The sequence below is a fragment of the Pteropus vampyrus genome, unplaced genomic scaffold, assembly GCF_000151845.1.
Source record: "Pteropus vampyrus isolate Shadow unplaced genomic scaffold, Pvam_2.0 Scaffold39, whole genome shotgun sequence".
Taxonomy (NCBI): Eukaryota; Metazoa; Chordata; class Mammalia; order Chiroptera; family Pteropodidae; genus Pteropus; species Pteropus vampyrus.
Window position 1 is genome coordinate 4,036,796 of NW_011888820.1, and position 17,152 is coordinate 4,053,947.

The 17,152-nt window shown below is 33.7% G+C and overlaps 1 pseudogene; it reads right to left on the reverse strand.

Moving 5' to 3' along the window:
- Positions 1–16,348: 16,348 nt before the first annotated feature.
- On the reverse strand, positions 16,349–16,467 carry LOC111738539 (annotated as a pseudogene).
- Positions 16,468–17,152: the final 685 nt, after the last annotated feature.

Below are 17,152 nucleotides of genomic sequence, written 5' to 3' on the forward strand. Positions count from 1 at the left end.
TCCTAATACTATATGATGGCAAACTCTCTAATATTTCTTTGATCTTCTCTTCTCTCAAAAGCTAAATAATTTTGGATTACCAAGGAATAGGCTGAGGAGGATGATGGTCATGAATTAGTGACAGAAAAAGATCAAGGAATTCGTTCCATTTCCTTCTCAAACTTTTAATAAACAACTTCAAATGCTTTCTAAACAGATATGGATATAAAACTGTTAGCTTACTCCAGTGTTTCTCAAATTTTGCTGCACATTGTAATCAATCAGTTGGTATCTAAAAATATTGATGCCTAGCTTCTACCCCTAGACATTTCAGCTTAATTGATATTAGCCATTACCTGGCATTAGCGTTTTCAGAAGCTCCCCAGGTAATTCTAATATGCAGCAAAGTTTTATAACAACTGCTTTACTCTCCAAAATTTGGTATGTAATTTACTTTGTAGAAATCAAAGATTCCTGTAAAGATTTTGTCAATATATTATAGCTTGCCAGTGTATAAACCAGTTCGATATTTATTTAATTGTTATATTTATATTGGCTCAATGTGACTTTTCAATAGTTATTTCCAATTAGTTAAAGGTGTACTATCTATTTTTATGGGTGGGAATTTAGAGTAAATGATCAGTGTTGCCACCTTTTGGAATTGCTCAAATAATCAGATGGATGCAGTTGTTTACTCTTTAAATTCTTGAGAGAAGTCACTCAAACAATCCTGGCAATTAATTAAAAGAGCTGAAAATTGTATAATTGTAATTGCTAGTTTCTTATGCTTGGGCTAGATATGATAGTTAGCACTTGCTATATCCATTGCATTATGCTAAAAATAATATTTCAATTTTGATTTCCACAAATATTTGTGTATGTTCATTACAATTTGCCAAGGAAAGATGAAGTCATATTATAGACTCATCATATCACTTTCATGAAAATTTGAACTTTCAAGGAAAACATCAGGGAAAAGGGAATTCTCCAGCAGAGAATAGATCTCTAATAATGGAACTGTCGTTATCAGGCAGCACAATATTTTTAGGTGGAGAGACTTCACATCCAATCTCAGTGCCATTATTCATTCACTGCCTCCTTTTCCTTTCTTTATTAAATTCGTGGCCAGCTCTGATCTGCTTCATTTTATATTTGAATTAGTCCCATGTCTTCCTCTCAGCACATCAATCTGGAATACACGGGGGTAAAAATCAAAACAAAGCAAAATTTCTTTGAGCACTCCTTAACCGTTGCTAAAGAATTTGCAAGTTCTGTATAGGCAGCAACCATATATATTTTTTTTTTTCTCCAAGTAAGAGGAACATAGCAAAAGAAAATCTTTCATTGAAAAAGGAGATTTTTACCTTTATGCACATTTGTAGCTTGGCAGGTAACATGGCCTTGAAAGGAGAAATAGCATCCCATATTTCCTCTATCCTGGTTAAAAGCATCACCAGCCACACATGGTCACTCAATTCTGATACCTTGGAGTTATTCAAAAATTTCATGCTAACCTCTTTTTAATTGGTTACTAAGTCCTTTTAGAGCTATTTCGAAAACTCCCTTGAACTTATTTTACTATTCCCATTTCTTTGCCTCATCATCTCTTATCTGAACAATAGCTTTCCGTTTCATCTGGAAAACAGAGCATTTACCCCAATATAATATGCACTGTGGCCCAAGTTCATATGAGTCATAAAAACTGAAGGTTATACCTGTACTTATGAGCAAAGCTTCTAACCAAGTAAGAAGGAAAGTTTACAAAAGTGCATTTACTTTTTAAGACTCTTTTATTATGAAATAAAACCCACATATACAAAAGAGTATAAAAAATTATTATGAAATAAAACCCACATATACAAAAGAGTTTAAAAAATTTGCAGTTCAGTGAGTGATCACAAAGAAGCACTCATGTAGCCATCACCCATGCAAAAGAATAGAATGTTGCCACACTCCAAACGCTTCCCTCTGTCCTTCTCAATCACAATCCGTTCCTCCGTGCCAAAAAACCCCATTATTCAGACATCTACCTCTGTAGTTTAGTTATGCCTACTTTTGAGCTTTGTATAAATGGACTCATACTGTATTTGTATCTAGAGTCTTTTACTCAACACTGTGTGTATGCTTTACAAGTTCTTCCCTTGTACAGTCATGCTCCTTTTGAGCATGAATCGGGTTAACTATTCCCTTACCTCAGGCCTTGAGAATATATTACTCATTTAATCGTTCTCCACCACAATGTAAGAAGTCACTAACTCAATTCAACAAATATTTATCAAATGTCTCCTCTCTGATTGGCATTTGCTAGAGTATACAAATAATAAGAAAAGTGTACTGATCACTAAAGGTGATTAAAGACTAAAATTGTGATCTAGGGCAGAAGTTCACCAAGTGTGATTCCTATTCCAGCACCATCAGTGTCACTTGGGAGCTTGTTAGGAATGTAAATTCTCTAGTCCCACTTTAGATTTGCTGAGTTAGAAACTCTGGGGGTGGGGCCTAGCAATTCATGTTTTAATAAACCCTCCAAGGGATTCTGAGACTCCTTTAAGTTTGAGAACCACTGATTTCAGAAGATTTATTTGACCTTTGGACGAGGTAGGGCCTAAATGCCTTTTAACATGTCTTCTAATGCTGAAATCCCATGATCTTTTGAGAATTCCTGCAACTTTCATTTTTCCTATATTTAAATTTGAATCAAGTTTAGGAGGGAAAAACGCCCTTAAGTTGTTTGTTTCTTCATTTTCAATTAGTTCAGTGGTTTGATAGAATTACTAAGAAGCATATAGTTCATTGGTAGCACCTTACTGTAAATACAGGGATTAGACGTTAAATGAATATTTCAGAGCTGGACTTGAGGGTCTCCAGGGGCCCTGCATCTCATCTAAAGCTCATGCCTCTCCTATAAATCTCTAACTTTCAGACTTCATCCCAAATAGCAGCCGTATAGTTTTAAAGCATAAGACTTAGGCTGAGAGAGCTAATTTCTTATTCTCCCATATAAACTTGACAGTGCCCTAGATTTTCAGTATTTTACTTTATACTGATTCCTTGAAAAAGCAACTCTCTTGTCAATGTTAATGTGGCTGCTTGTCTGCCTTGTGATTATTTTTATGTATGTGGGAAAAAATTCAATTTTGTGCCAAGTATTAATCATAAGCCATTTGTACCTCAACATGAAAGGTGTACATCTTAAGAAAATCCATCATGATTACTGTGAAACATAGACAAAAAGCAATGGTATTAATATGATCAAGGATTTTTTGGCCATAAATTTTAAGATTAAAAATATTAAATTCAGTTTTCCATCTGTTCATCAGAGTATGAAATGATGTTATACCTGTGTAAATATTTGGAAAGCTATACTGGTATGTGCTAGATATTTTAAAAATTAATATTAGATTTTAATGATAAAGTCATAAAGAGATCACCTTATGAATCATAGCACACATTTTAATATCAATGGCTTATTTTTCCATATTTGCTATAATTTGAAAAACAAGAATGTTTTCCCTCTAGCAGTGAAGAGAATAAAAAGAAAATGTTGCATTAGTTACATTAAAAAAAAGATATTAGATATGATTCTTCAGAAAGCAACATGGTCTCCAAGCACTCTTGCTAATAAACAATTCTACTGTGATACTATGTAGCATGTCTTTAATAGCATTTGACCTCTTGTTATTTTGGCATATTATCCAGGGTGTCTAGGAACATGTGAACAATGAAAATACCAATTTATCATTCTGTCTTTCTTTTTCTCTTTACCATAAAAAGAATGAAGAAATACACATATAGCCTTTAAGATTATGATAGCCAGCTCATCTTTTAAGCTTTATTGTAATTTATAATATCAAATTATATGTTAACAACCTCTGTACTTATACTTGCTGTCAAGAGAAACTTAGATAATGAACTTTATCAATATAAGCACATTAGCATATATTATTGTATGTATTATTTCTGGGATCAAATATTAAAATAAAACACTATGTTTTAGAGCTGAGGAGTATATCTTTTAGTTTAACTTAACTAACATTTGCAAAACCTATGTGCAGCCACTATGAATATACCAGAAATACTAAGACAGTGTAACACCTAGTCCTTGCTCTCAAAGAGCTTGTAGCCTTATAACCAAGATATATATATATATATAAACAAAGAAAAACATCATGCGATCCCAAAGTTGTATTAACACGTTTAATTTGTATACATTTAGCCTACAACACATTTTTACTACATTTATTCAAGGATTAGAACACCCATCTGAAAATACTCTTGTAATAACATCTCTCCTTTTTGTGACTGTATCCCATCTTTTTCATGGTGGCAGGAAATATGAAGGGTCTTTTTGGATGATTTCCTTATCACTACTGTAGGAGTCCCTGTTGCTCATTGTAATAGTTTGCTAGGGCTGCCACTGGACTGAATGGCTTAAGCAACAAAAATTTATATTCTTACAGTTCTGCAGGTGAGAAATCTGAGATTAAGATGTTGACAGGATTATTTTTTGCGAGGCCTCTCTCCTTGGCTTGTAAATGGGGGTCTTCTACCTGTGTCTTCACATTCTCTTCCTCTGTGCATGTCTGTATTCTGATCTCCTTTTCTTATAAGGACGGCAGTCATATTACATTGGATGCCACCCCCATGACCTTTTAACTTAATTACTTCTTCGAAGACCTTATCTCCAAATATAGTCACATTTTGAGGTACTAAGGGTTATGACTTCAATTTATGAACACAACTCAGCCCATAACACTCATTTTCTATAACCTCTGAAGTTTTCTATTCCAACACACCAAAGTCTTACTACAGACTTCTATATTTCCAGCTCTATCACTAAACCTCATCAAGATCTCTAGCGTTAGAGTTTTTGTTCTCCAGTAGTCTTCGTTTGCTGTCCACTTATCCTTACTTTCCAAATATTTCCTTACATTTCCACTCCTGTCATTCTGATTCCTGCCTCTACCATCCCACTGATTTCGACTTTGCCAAATTACAATTGACAACTTTGAGGTTAAAAAGAATAGACACTGTTATAATTTCTTGCCTTAAATGTCTTTCCCAGACTTCTTTGTCCAGCTCCTATTTAAACTTTAAGTCTCAGTTTAAGGGTCATAGAAAACTGCTCTTGTTCCTTTGGCTAAATAAATTCTCATTTGTTTTCCCAAATATCCTATGCATATCTGTGCCATTGTACTGTGGCTTCTTTAATATTGTAATCCCTCTGCTTGGAGCTTGGAACAATACTTTGCAAATTGTAAGAATGAAGTTAATACTGGTTAAATGAATAAAAGGTCTTTCATCTTTTCACTTCAGGTAAGCTCGATTTAAGCATCTAAAAGCATATGTGTATATAAATAAGCATGCACACAATATAGTATACATTTTATAATGTATGTGTATGTTATATACACATTCTTTTGCCATTTCGGCCATTTGAGAAATATATAAGAATCATTATATGCCCAAAATACTCTCCAAATAGACTCAATTAATTATTTTTGCTCTTTATAATTTAATTCTATGCTGTAAATAAGTGAATAACAATATTTTAAAGGTTACATGTATCAGCCTCATTATAGTTTCAAGTGAGAGTCTAATGGGAAATAACAGTAGTAAATATTGGCAAAGGAAGTAGGAGATTGGCAATCTGGATAAGTAGCAGATTTCCTCTTCTCTAGCACATAACATGAAAATGAGCATGACTAAGCAAGCATAAAGGAAGGACTGTGAATATTAGGTTATTTATCATAAAAGTCAATTTTTATGGTTGCTTTTCTTAATAAAATGTTCTGTAACCTAATGAAATATGCATAAATACAAAATGAATGCTCAATTTCAAAGAATGTCTATAGGACTTGTGGGAATAATTTAACAGATAGACATAATTAATGTGCTAGCTCTTGAATAACTTAAACTTGGATATAGCAGATAATTGTGTAGGAAAAATACTAGCTCAGTCGTGGTTTATGTTTCAAATGGAGCTTGGAGAAATGAATACTTGACAGTGGAGAGTGGAAGAGAGACTCTGACCATGATTGAATAGATGTAAAAGTGAATAAATCCAACTGGCTATCTTCCCCATAAAAATATGTCTTTTAATATTATAAAGAACCAAGGGATTTTGAGTTCAGTTATTCTTTTATTATGTATGGCACATTTTTTTTTTTTCGGTTTCTTGCAAGTGCTGTTTTTAATTTATCATGAAACTTATAAATTTTTATTTTTGTTAAATTTAATCTTGGTCTCATAATATAACTAGAAAATACAAATGTATTTAAAATAATGTTAAACTAATGAAACAAGGAGGCCATTAGATTAAGGTGGCTCTAATGCTGTGGTGCCTACCTAACTAAGCAAACCCAAACCTAAGCCTGTAAATAGCTCAAAGACACATAATTGAAAGCCAAGAACAACCAATTATAAATAACTAACTAGGTTATAAGGTATAACCAATTGTTAATTTCCTTGCTTTGCTTCCACCTTTGCTCTATAAAAGTTTTCCCCTAGTTCCCATTGGAAGAATGCTCCTGGGCACTGCTGGTTTGGTGCTACCTGATAGGAATTGTTTCTTGCTCAAATATGCCTCATTTTATCTTTTAACAGTAATAATGCAATTTTATGGCCTTTAAAAAGAAACTTAAGATTTAACTCAGGCAATCTCATTATTACCCACAAGATCTTAGTGAAAGGGAAGAAGATAGAGAATCTGGGAACAGAACAGTTGAATGATTTTCTTGAAGCCCAGTAGGATAGAGTGGTGAGCTGATGGAAGGGTGCTCTTGGTAACAACCAGGTTTCACAATGAATGTTTACGGTTTTGTGTTGATGGTTTGAACACATTTGAATCCCTGGGATTGAATTTTGTTATTTTCTTGGTGGTACATTAATTAGGTGGCAGGATGGCAGCTTCTGATATGTCCTCTTATCCTAGGAGTTGGAGACATATGTGAGTTAACTGTATTTGGAACCCAACTACTCTTTTTTTTTTTTTTTTTGAGAAGCAACAAGCATTTATTTTAGATCAAAGAATAGCAATTCAGGGAGCACCGATTAGGGAAGAAGCTCAACTAGTGTTCCAATTAGGAGAAGGAAGGCATTTCTATTGGTGCAGATAAGCTAACATAGTGACACTAATTCTAAACAATGTTTTTAATTTTTAGTCTGGTAGTCATGAGTCCTGTAGTCATAATATCTGCTTTCTTGTTATCCTCACAATAAAATGTTGCTTTGGGCTCAGTTCAAAGGTTATTTTGCCCAATTTTAACATTCCAAAGGTCTGAGGCATAAAACGTGGAAGGCAGTTACTCTGGGATGGCAGCTTGGACTCCATTTTCAAGTGACTCCATTTATTTTACTTTTTACATGAGGAAGCAGGAGACAGCAGAACACACCATCCTGCTGGATGCACTGGACCTGGAATAGACAACCTGGGCATAGAGTCCCTGTGCCACCACATACCAGCCCTCTGTCCTTGGCAGGTCATTTTGCTCACCTGCACAAAGGGGACAATGGCAGTCCCCATTTCACAGAATTATTGCATGAGGAAGGAATGAAGTAATTGACACAAAGAGTTCGGAACATGCCAGCACTTCGCTCACTCTCAGTAAGTGAGCCCGGCTACTCTTTTCTGGGCTGCTTTCTTTTTCAACTGGCCTATAGTAAATGCAGTTCTGAAAGTGAGAACTTCTGGATTAGTGGGGGTTCCTCTTTATTATATGCAAAAGACTAAAGTCTGCATTAAATTAAAGAATTAAATTTAAGAAACACCATAAAATCTGTTTGAATAAATTTAGCCCCTGCATTGTTTCTTAGGGTTGCACATGCCTTATATTCCATCCTGCTGTCACCAATCTCCATTTTAATCCCAAAAGAAGTTTTTACATTTGGTTTAAGAAGTGAGAAGGACGTTATAGGGCAAGAATTAGTAAGAAAGAAGGCCTGTCTTTTATAACTTTATAGACCACAATCTTTTAAAATCTTTCATACTTAAACAATGAATCACTGTTAGGGCAGCAGCTTCTCCTTTAGAGTTTTATAAGAAGAAACGCATATAATTTCACAAAGATGGACTTGACATTATATTACTTGTGTTGTGCCAATAATCTCAAAAGAATTTGACACTCTGAGAAGCTGGTACCACTATCGCACTCATAGTGAAATTGGAACAGCTGAGTCTGAGGGGGTCTATATCTTGTCTAAGGTTCACTGGTACATAAACAGCAAAGCTGGGATTTAAATCTAAGTTTCTTTCCTTTCAAAATCATGTATGCTTTTAATTTCTACGTCATACTGCATATTGGCCTTCAACTAAAGTGATGTACACTTTAACTCATTTGCTTAGCAATCCAGATTCACCACTGGGTTAAGCAAAACAAGTGACTCTCTGAGTTTCAATTTACTGCTTTGTGTATAATGATATCTAACACATAGGGTTATTTTTAGAGTTAAAGTTGTTAATAGACGTAAGATAGCTAGCTCAAATGTTGGCATGAAGTTCATGCTCAAGAAATGTTAGTGCTCTTATTCTTCTGTTGCCACTTACCTGTCCAATCTGTAACTCACTTTGGCTCAAATTTTGTGCAACTCACAGCAGATAAACTGGTGACTTTATTATGACTAGCCTTTATTCTCTCCATTCAAAAATATAAAAAAAGATGTTATTGAAGGTATTTGTGCAAAGAAATCCTTGGTACGCCCAAAGACCATCACGAGCAGAGTGCTATGATCCATATAGAGGGAAATTAATGAGCTTTTATGCTCAGCTCAGGAGGCAAAGAAGGAAATTTGGGAGGTCTTATGGAGGAGATGGCACTTTGAGCTGAGACTTAAAGAATAAGCACAGTAAGAAAAAGTGGAGAAAGAAGCAACTGCATTTCATGCCATGGAAATAGAACAGCAAAGGGAAACAGTACACAGTGAATCGGTGAATCAGGAATAGCTGCTGGCATCTGGGAAAATTCCAAGGTAAGAGGCAGGGCGGGCTGTGGTAGGAGAACTCTTACAGCAGGAGAGAACCTGATCTCTGAGCAATATTTTTGCTTTGACAATTAGTGTTTGCTGTTTTATTTTGATTATCCTGAATAGCCTATAAGTGGTTTTGATCTCGGTTGCTTTTGAATAGCAAAATGATGTGAAATATTTTGGCTTTAATCTTGCCAATAACTAAGAAATCATTTATTTCATTAAATGCAGCAATGCCTAAATTTATTATATAATAAGAAAGGGCTGAAAGACAATGCATGTTGAAGGATAATCAATTTGCTTTTTTTTTTTTTTTTCCTTTTTAACCTGGCTTCATAAAGCCTTGTGAGTGTCATTTGTTTTTTTGGAACAGATTTAACACTATTTGTGTTCATTTCACTAAGTTTCAAAGTTCAGGCATGTCTTCTTTATAAGCACAGCATAAAGAGAACTCAGAAGAGATTTGTTAAATTCTCCATTTTTATAACACTCTAAAACTGGTTAGTTCAACCATCTTATTAAAACCCCCTAAAAAAAGACTTGCTGACATAGAGAAATACTTTTTCATCATTTGTTTTTAACTGTCATAATTCATGGAACGATATATAAACCCAATATAAAAATTTTTTTTAACTTTAAGAAAAACTGGTATGCCTTCTCAAGATTTCTCTTCCTGAGTTAAATTAAAACCATGGGGTTCTGGGGTTTTTAAAGGCACATATTTGAACTAAAGCTTTAATGGAGAGAATGAAAAGTAGATGCTCAAAAAGATTCATTTCTCTAGAACAAATACTATGTTATGTAATTAATTAAAAGTTCATAGATATTATGTGTCACTAAAAGCAAATGTGTATATAGTTTATACATGTTTAATGTATGTATTTAAAGTGAGAACTACTTTAAGTTTCAAATGTAATTTTCCCCTTTGCTAAGATAAAGGTAAACTCTGAAGTTGCTGTCTTTTCCTTAAGCACTTGTAGCTTGGAATATTTAAAGGGTGTTCTCAGGGTTAAGTCTCTTTTGCTAAAGATATTTGAAATCAGATAAGTTACCGTCTATTCAAGTACCCAACTTCCAGTGTGCTTTCTTACAATGAATTATCCAGGCCACACAATAATTTATTTTATGCAGCTTTGTGCTACAGTATTTCATCTTTTAATTGTCAAGTTTATGCTGGTAATTTTATTTTGTGAGAGTGGGTACTACTTGAAGCCCTGTCTTCTTTCTGTTCATTGTCCTGGTACTAACACAACAGTTGAGTGTTTATCAAATGTCAGAGGACGTGCGCTGGAGTGATAATGAGCTTATGTTCCTTTTGCAAGCACATCATTTATTTATAAAATTTCAGGTTTTTATAGTTCGGCTCTCATTTTATTTTATATGTATTAAGTAATACAATCTCACTTTTTCCTGGCCTTTCCCCATATCTCTACTCCGGTCAACCTCTTCTCATGATCAATTAGACTATTTTATATATATTACAGTGAGGAGATGAAAAATGACTAAAGATTAGAAAAAGTCAAGCCATGAGAATATAAACTATGTCCAATACATACAATTTAACATTATTTTAATTGCTTCCTATTTGTAAAGCAAACCGTGGCCTAGAAAAGATATTGAAAGATAATGAAGAGCTCAGGAAAATATTTGGAATGATGCATACCAAACTCTTATTATATTGTTTACATCTGAGAAATAGAAGTGGAGACAGAAGATGGGAAAATTTCTTATTTCTAATGTTCATAATTTACTTTTGGAATGTAAACAAGGCATTGTAATATATTATGGATTAATATTTCCAGAAGTATGAATTCTAAGAATTGAATATAGATCAGCAATGTACTACAGTCACATATTAGATCAAAGTAATCAGAATACATGCAGAATGAATTGTTTGAATAAAAGAAAATTATGTAATAGTTATTATAAATAGCTAACATTTATTGAAAATTTAGTATATGCTAGGAATTGTTGTAGGTGCTATACATTTATTATTCCATTTAATCCTCACGCTAATCCTAAAAGGTAGAGATAATTATTATCTTCTTTCACAGATGAAGATATTACTGTAGAGGGGAATTTGTCATCTTACTAAGTTTAAACAGTTGGCAAGTGGTGGTTCAGATCGTAAACTCAGGTCTTCAGGCTCCAGAATACACACTCGTAATTACTGTTGTACTCCCTGGTTGTGATTGGTTGGCCAGAAAGATCCTCAATTGTCTTTAGTCCTGGTGGTTGAAAATTTCTGTAAGATGATTTCATGTTTATGCCTTAATTCTTTGAGTATAACTCAATTTACCTACTCTGAAGATTTTTCCATGTATACGGTTCATATCTAGGCACCTGTTTTTACTCTAGAAGACCACACATAGGTTGAATTTGTAATTACGCCAGCAGCTATTGTGGAAATTGGCTATAAAATAGTTGTATAGTTATTTTCCTCTAACAGTAGAATTCTTAGAACACATTAATATTTGAGAATATTCCTATTTAGATATATTCTAGTCAATGCATCTTTAATATTATATGTCCTCCAATCCTAAAAGAATTTCAAATGCCTTATACAGTTTAAATTTTGTAACCTGCTATAATGGGAAAACATACATTTTTGCTGTGGAAGCACTTAGAAAAATCAGTCAACTCTGTGTGACTCAATAAACATTAATTTTTAGTTTAATATCAGACTTGATGAAATCTGGAAATTTCTACAAAAAGTACTGGAAGAATGAGAGGGAATTTGAAAAATTAAAATAATTACATTTTGAGGCTACATTCGACTACCACTAAAATACACTTTTTGGCATATTTCTGGGCTAGATTATAATAGTTCCTTTATTTTAAGTTTATTGAATAATTAGAAACTATGATTGGAAGTGAAATACTAATTGGATAAATTGACCTTTAAAAACGGCCAGACATAAAGTATTCGTAGATTAAATTAAGCCTCTGAAAAGTGGATAGGTGAAATGGGAATCTTGAAATTAGGTAAATGCATGGACTTCAGTCTGGGTTAATTATTTACTCAGATTAGTGACCATCAGAATCTTACATAGCTTATGTAGTTATATGCAGTAAAATATTTAAAAGGATATTAAAAAAGAAGAATCTTCTGAGTCTATGGGTTCTTGTAAAAGCAAAAGGAAAAAAAATGTAATTACTGCAACTTATACATGAAATGGTTCATAGAAGGCTTAAGATCATGTCTTCCTCCTGTAGTACTTCACATTTTGGGGAAGACTGTCAGTTACTACAGTTGCTACAAGTGGCCATTATTGTAGTGTATGTTTAGCGCTATGTGTATCCAGCTGTGCAAAATTGGTGTAGGAATAATCAAAGACTCATATTAAAGGGAAATCTTAAGTATCAATTTAACTAAAATAATTAATGAATCAGATAGGAGTAATAATTAAGTGGATTCTGAATCAAGAATGTGTATTGTTAATAATTTAATTAGCCATATTCTTCATTCTGACCATTCATGATTTAAAAGTCAGTTTATGGTTCTTCAGAGCAGTTGCTGAGGTAATGAATCTAGTCTGGTTTTTCTTGTTTTCACTGGGCATTTGCTTTTTAAATATCATAACATTACAGTAGGGAGTACTTCCTGGTGTAATATATGGAGAAAGTAATAGATAATTGCAGGATTAATGGCTAGAAATAATTAAAATGACACTACTAAGCTCTGTCTTTTCAGGGAGAGAGCTCCAATTAAGCAACATCTCCTTTCCATTATCACTCTTCTGCCAATTAAAGTCTGCTATATTTTGTCAGTTTTATACAGATGAAGCTTTTAGTCTTTTATATATTCAAATTTACATTTTGGCAGGATTATAAAGAGCTCTGTCATTTAAATTTTATATGCCTATAAAAGACTCCACTCAGACCATCCTTTTCCTACTTCACAACTTTCATTGTTAACTGATATAAAAAAATGCCTGACATTGTCACAGCAATGTGATGTTTGTTAACGTTGAACATTTACATTTTTTCATAATGCAGTTATGTAAGGAAGAAAAATTCAGAATAGTTAAACAAAGGGTACATGGCATACGAATAAGAATTCTAATTTATATACTCTTTATAGGTATCAGAGTTTTGTTTGTATGAGGAACAGTTACCTTTTATCTATAGTCTTCAAGGTAATGGAAACCTAGAAGGACAGATACTTATTATTAGAGGATGGTGTATTCGTTTAATATTTATCTGCAGTAATGATAGAATGATTTTTCAGAGAATATGGATATAGATAAAATATGAAGTGAGAGAGCTCTTTTAGAGTTACACAGAGAATTAACCTACTTTATTTTGAAAAATTGGTGGTAGAGAAGCAGCATGGCATGTTGGAAAGAGGTAGGGAGGGGTATGTTCTGGAAACAAGCAGTAGTGAGTTTGGATCTCCAGCTCTATACCTTACTAATTTGGAGGCATTAGTCAAGTTAAATATTCTCTCCAAGTATCAGTTTCCTCATCATTGGTATAAGAATAATATGCATTCAGAGGTTTTTTTCAAAAGTAGAGATAATGCTTGGGAAGCACCAAGCACAGAAAAGAACAAATATCAGATGTTTGGTAACTGTTGTTGTTGGAGTTATGGCTGTCTTTTTATTGTGCTACTAGCTGAGTTATTACCAGTTCCGGATGTTCCTTATTCCTTCTCATGCTTATTCCTAGAAGAAGTATGTGGGTTCTCAGAAAAAAAACATTTCTAATGATTTTATCAAAATTTTAAGCTTATCATTAAGAAATCTCTTGGAAGAGTAAAGCATTGTAAAACCAAACATAAATGACTATTCATATTTCTATTTACCTTGTCCATTGATCTCTTTCCCAAGTCTTAGATGCAGATAATAAAAAATTCACTATGGAAGATAAAAGAGAGTACACAGATTCTAGTCTTCATTCAGTTTTAGAGAGAATTGTCATAAAAGTGAAATATATGAATATATTGCCTTAATATTAGAAAAACTGATGATTATGTTAATGAAACAGATACAAATTTTTGAAACAACTAATAAGTCTGTAGCCTCTGTTTGTTTTAGTATTATTGTTTTGCAAAGAGTAAAAACTTTTGTACTTCAAAGTTGATTACAGAATATTCTTATTTTTTTGGTATATTACAAATGTTCGACATTAGTAAGCCCTTTGGTAAATGATATAAATGATCCTATGGTTATAGACTATTTATTCATTTATCCCTGGTAGTGCACTAACATTTTTTAACTCTCTTATTTAAAAAGAAACCCTCTTTTGGACCCACATTTTCTTCTAGCCTTGCTTCTTATCTATATGCCTCTTTTAAGAGAAATACCTGAGAAAAGTTGATCAGTACTCAATGACTCCACTTCCTCTTCTTCTGTTCTTTCTGGAATCCTACATCTCCATCAAAGTACCTCTTATAAGTATCACCAATGACCTCCATGTTGCCAAATTCAATGGTTATTCTTTAGTCTTATCTTACCTAACCTGTCAGCTTTACTTGACATGGTGATTATTCTCTCCTCTTTAGCTTTTAGGATATTACTCTCTCTACATATTTAGCTTTTAAGATATTACTCTCTATATATATTTATTTCACCAATCTTGTCTTTTAAGTCTCTTTTGCTAGTTTCTCTACATCTTTTCAAATGAATGCTTAGTCCCCATGCTTCATCTCTTTTCTATTTCTACTTCTTCCCTAGGTGATCACATCTAGGATTGCCAGTGACTCACTAACAAATATCTATGGCCTAAATTCCCTACCAAACTGCTTATACAACTGTCATCACTTGAATGGCTATTAGATACCCCAGTTTAACTTCTGTGCCTTTCTCATGTTTCTTCCTTCTTCTGCAGCATTTCCCTTTTCAGTAATGGGAATTCCATCTGTCTAGTTACTCAAGTCAAAAACTTGGAGACACCCTTGATTTTCATTTCTCATATCCCTTCTATCAGTAAATTCTGTTTGTCCTACCTTGAATATATATCCAGAATCTCCAAGGGCCCAAACTCATCTGCCCTTCCCCCATTATCTCTCTGACCTCATTTATTATCCCTTCTTTATTCTTCTCCAGCCTCACTTCCTTGCTGTTCCTCAAATAAGGCAAGCAGCCAAGTAGTTTGCTATCTGAGGGCCATCCCATGTGCTTTTCCCATTGCCTGCAACTCCTTTTCCTCAAAATTCACCTTGCTCTCTCTCTTATTTCTTTCTAGTCTGTTTAAATGCCATCTTTTCTCTCAAGCTTTCCTTGACATCCTATCAGAAAACATTATACCTCAATTTAACGCATCCTTTCCCACTTATTCTAGTTTCTTTTTTCTCTATGGCACTTATTGCAATCTGACATCTGTTAAATTTTATTTTTTTCTGCCTACTCCATTATGATATAAGTTCTTGGAGAGCTTGAGATTCATCTGTACTACTAAATTTTAGTGCCTAGAACAGAGCCTGTAACAGTAGGCATTCAACAAATATTTCTTGAGTGTGTAAATGATTGAATAAATAAAATACAGATTGCTATAATTGCTTATAACAGAGAATCCAACTCAAACTTAGGAGATCTGGAGAGATTTTTTAAAAGAATGACTTCTCAGTCTAGACCTAGAAGATGAATAAGAGTTAACCAGCTGAAGATGAAGAAAAAGAGTGCATTAGATGGATGAAAATGAGTGTGTTCAAAAGCATGGTGTATTTGAGGAATTAAATAAGTTTATTCTAACTGGAGAGTAATTTGTATTTGGCACAGGGAGTTGGCGTGGTGAAGTGGCAGTGGATATGGTTGAAGATATAAGTACGGAGCAGCTCACCATAAAGGCTTTATATGCCATGCTAAAGGTTTTGGAATTTTATCTGAGGAAAAATGGCTGCCCCTCAGGGTTTTAAGGAGAAAAGTGACATGCATTTTAGAAAGCTCACACCAGCTTCCACGTATAAAATTGAGAGAGAAGTGGGGAGAGAAGAGTAGCTAGGAGTCTGATATAGAAATACAAGTGAAAACCATGGCTCCTGACCTGGGAGGTGGCAGTGCAGTTGGAGAATAGTGGGTAGAGTCTGAGGTATTTATGAGCTTGTAACTGATTAAATGTGAGGGTGAAGAAAATGAAAGAACCAAGAAGGTTTTTTATAATATCTACACTATATATTTATACTTAAACAGAATTTTAAAATTTCCAAACAATCTTTGCATGTCTGAATGTCCAGTAAATTTCTGAGCTAACTGTAACTATGTTCTTGTAGTATCCTATGCATATTTTCCTCATACAAAATTTATAAAATTGTGGGGGAATATTTATAGAGAATTAATGAATTATGATTTGTTTGGAATATAACCCACCAAAATTAATTAAGCACTTGATTTGTACAAAGTATCCTTTGATTGGACTACAAAAATATTAAAAATAATATTTTTCCTTACTGAGTTTTTTTTAAAGCCTACAGCACCCAGTATTCCTAGGTGGTCTCCCATCCAAGTACTAACCAGGCCCGATGCTGCTTAGCTTCCAAGATCAGATGAGATCAGGCATGTTCAAGGTAGCATGGCTATAGACCTCATTACTGGGTTTAAATGATAAAAATAATTGTCTATTTGATCAATTGTATCTTAAATATTTCAGTATTGCAGAATATAAATTGAATCTAGAAAGTTCAGTCATCTCGATTTGGCTTAACTGCATGTTTCTACAATTTGGAAAAAACCCCAAAATGTATCTTTAATAATGGCAAGTACCATTTATTGAGCTCTATGTGTCAAGCATTGTGTTAAGTAGTTCACATGCATATTATTTCAATCTTCATTACAATCCTGTGGGGGTAGGTAATATTTCAGTTTTGTATGGGTGAAAGAAATGAGGCTCTGAGAGGCTTAGGTAACATGCCTAATGTCACACAATAAGTAAACGGTAGAGCCAGGCTAGAATTCATTATCAGTGCTCTGTGCCTCCGAATCTTGTGCTCTTTCATAGAGTTTACCACCTAACTATGCAATTTCTGGGCTTATCAGAAGCTTGGAAACAATGCAGATATGCCGACAGCCCTTAAGAAAAATCTAGAACTTTGTACTCATTCATTAGTTTTTATAATAAGTGCCCTCTTAATGTTTCTAATTAGAACTCATTTCACAATAATAATCAATAATGCTCTTTATTGAATTTTGTGCTCTTTACAGATTTATGTGTTCACATCAAGTTCTTCAGTTGCTGCATTGTTAAGCAATTCGCATTTCATTCCTTTAAT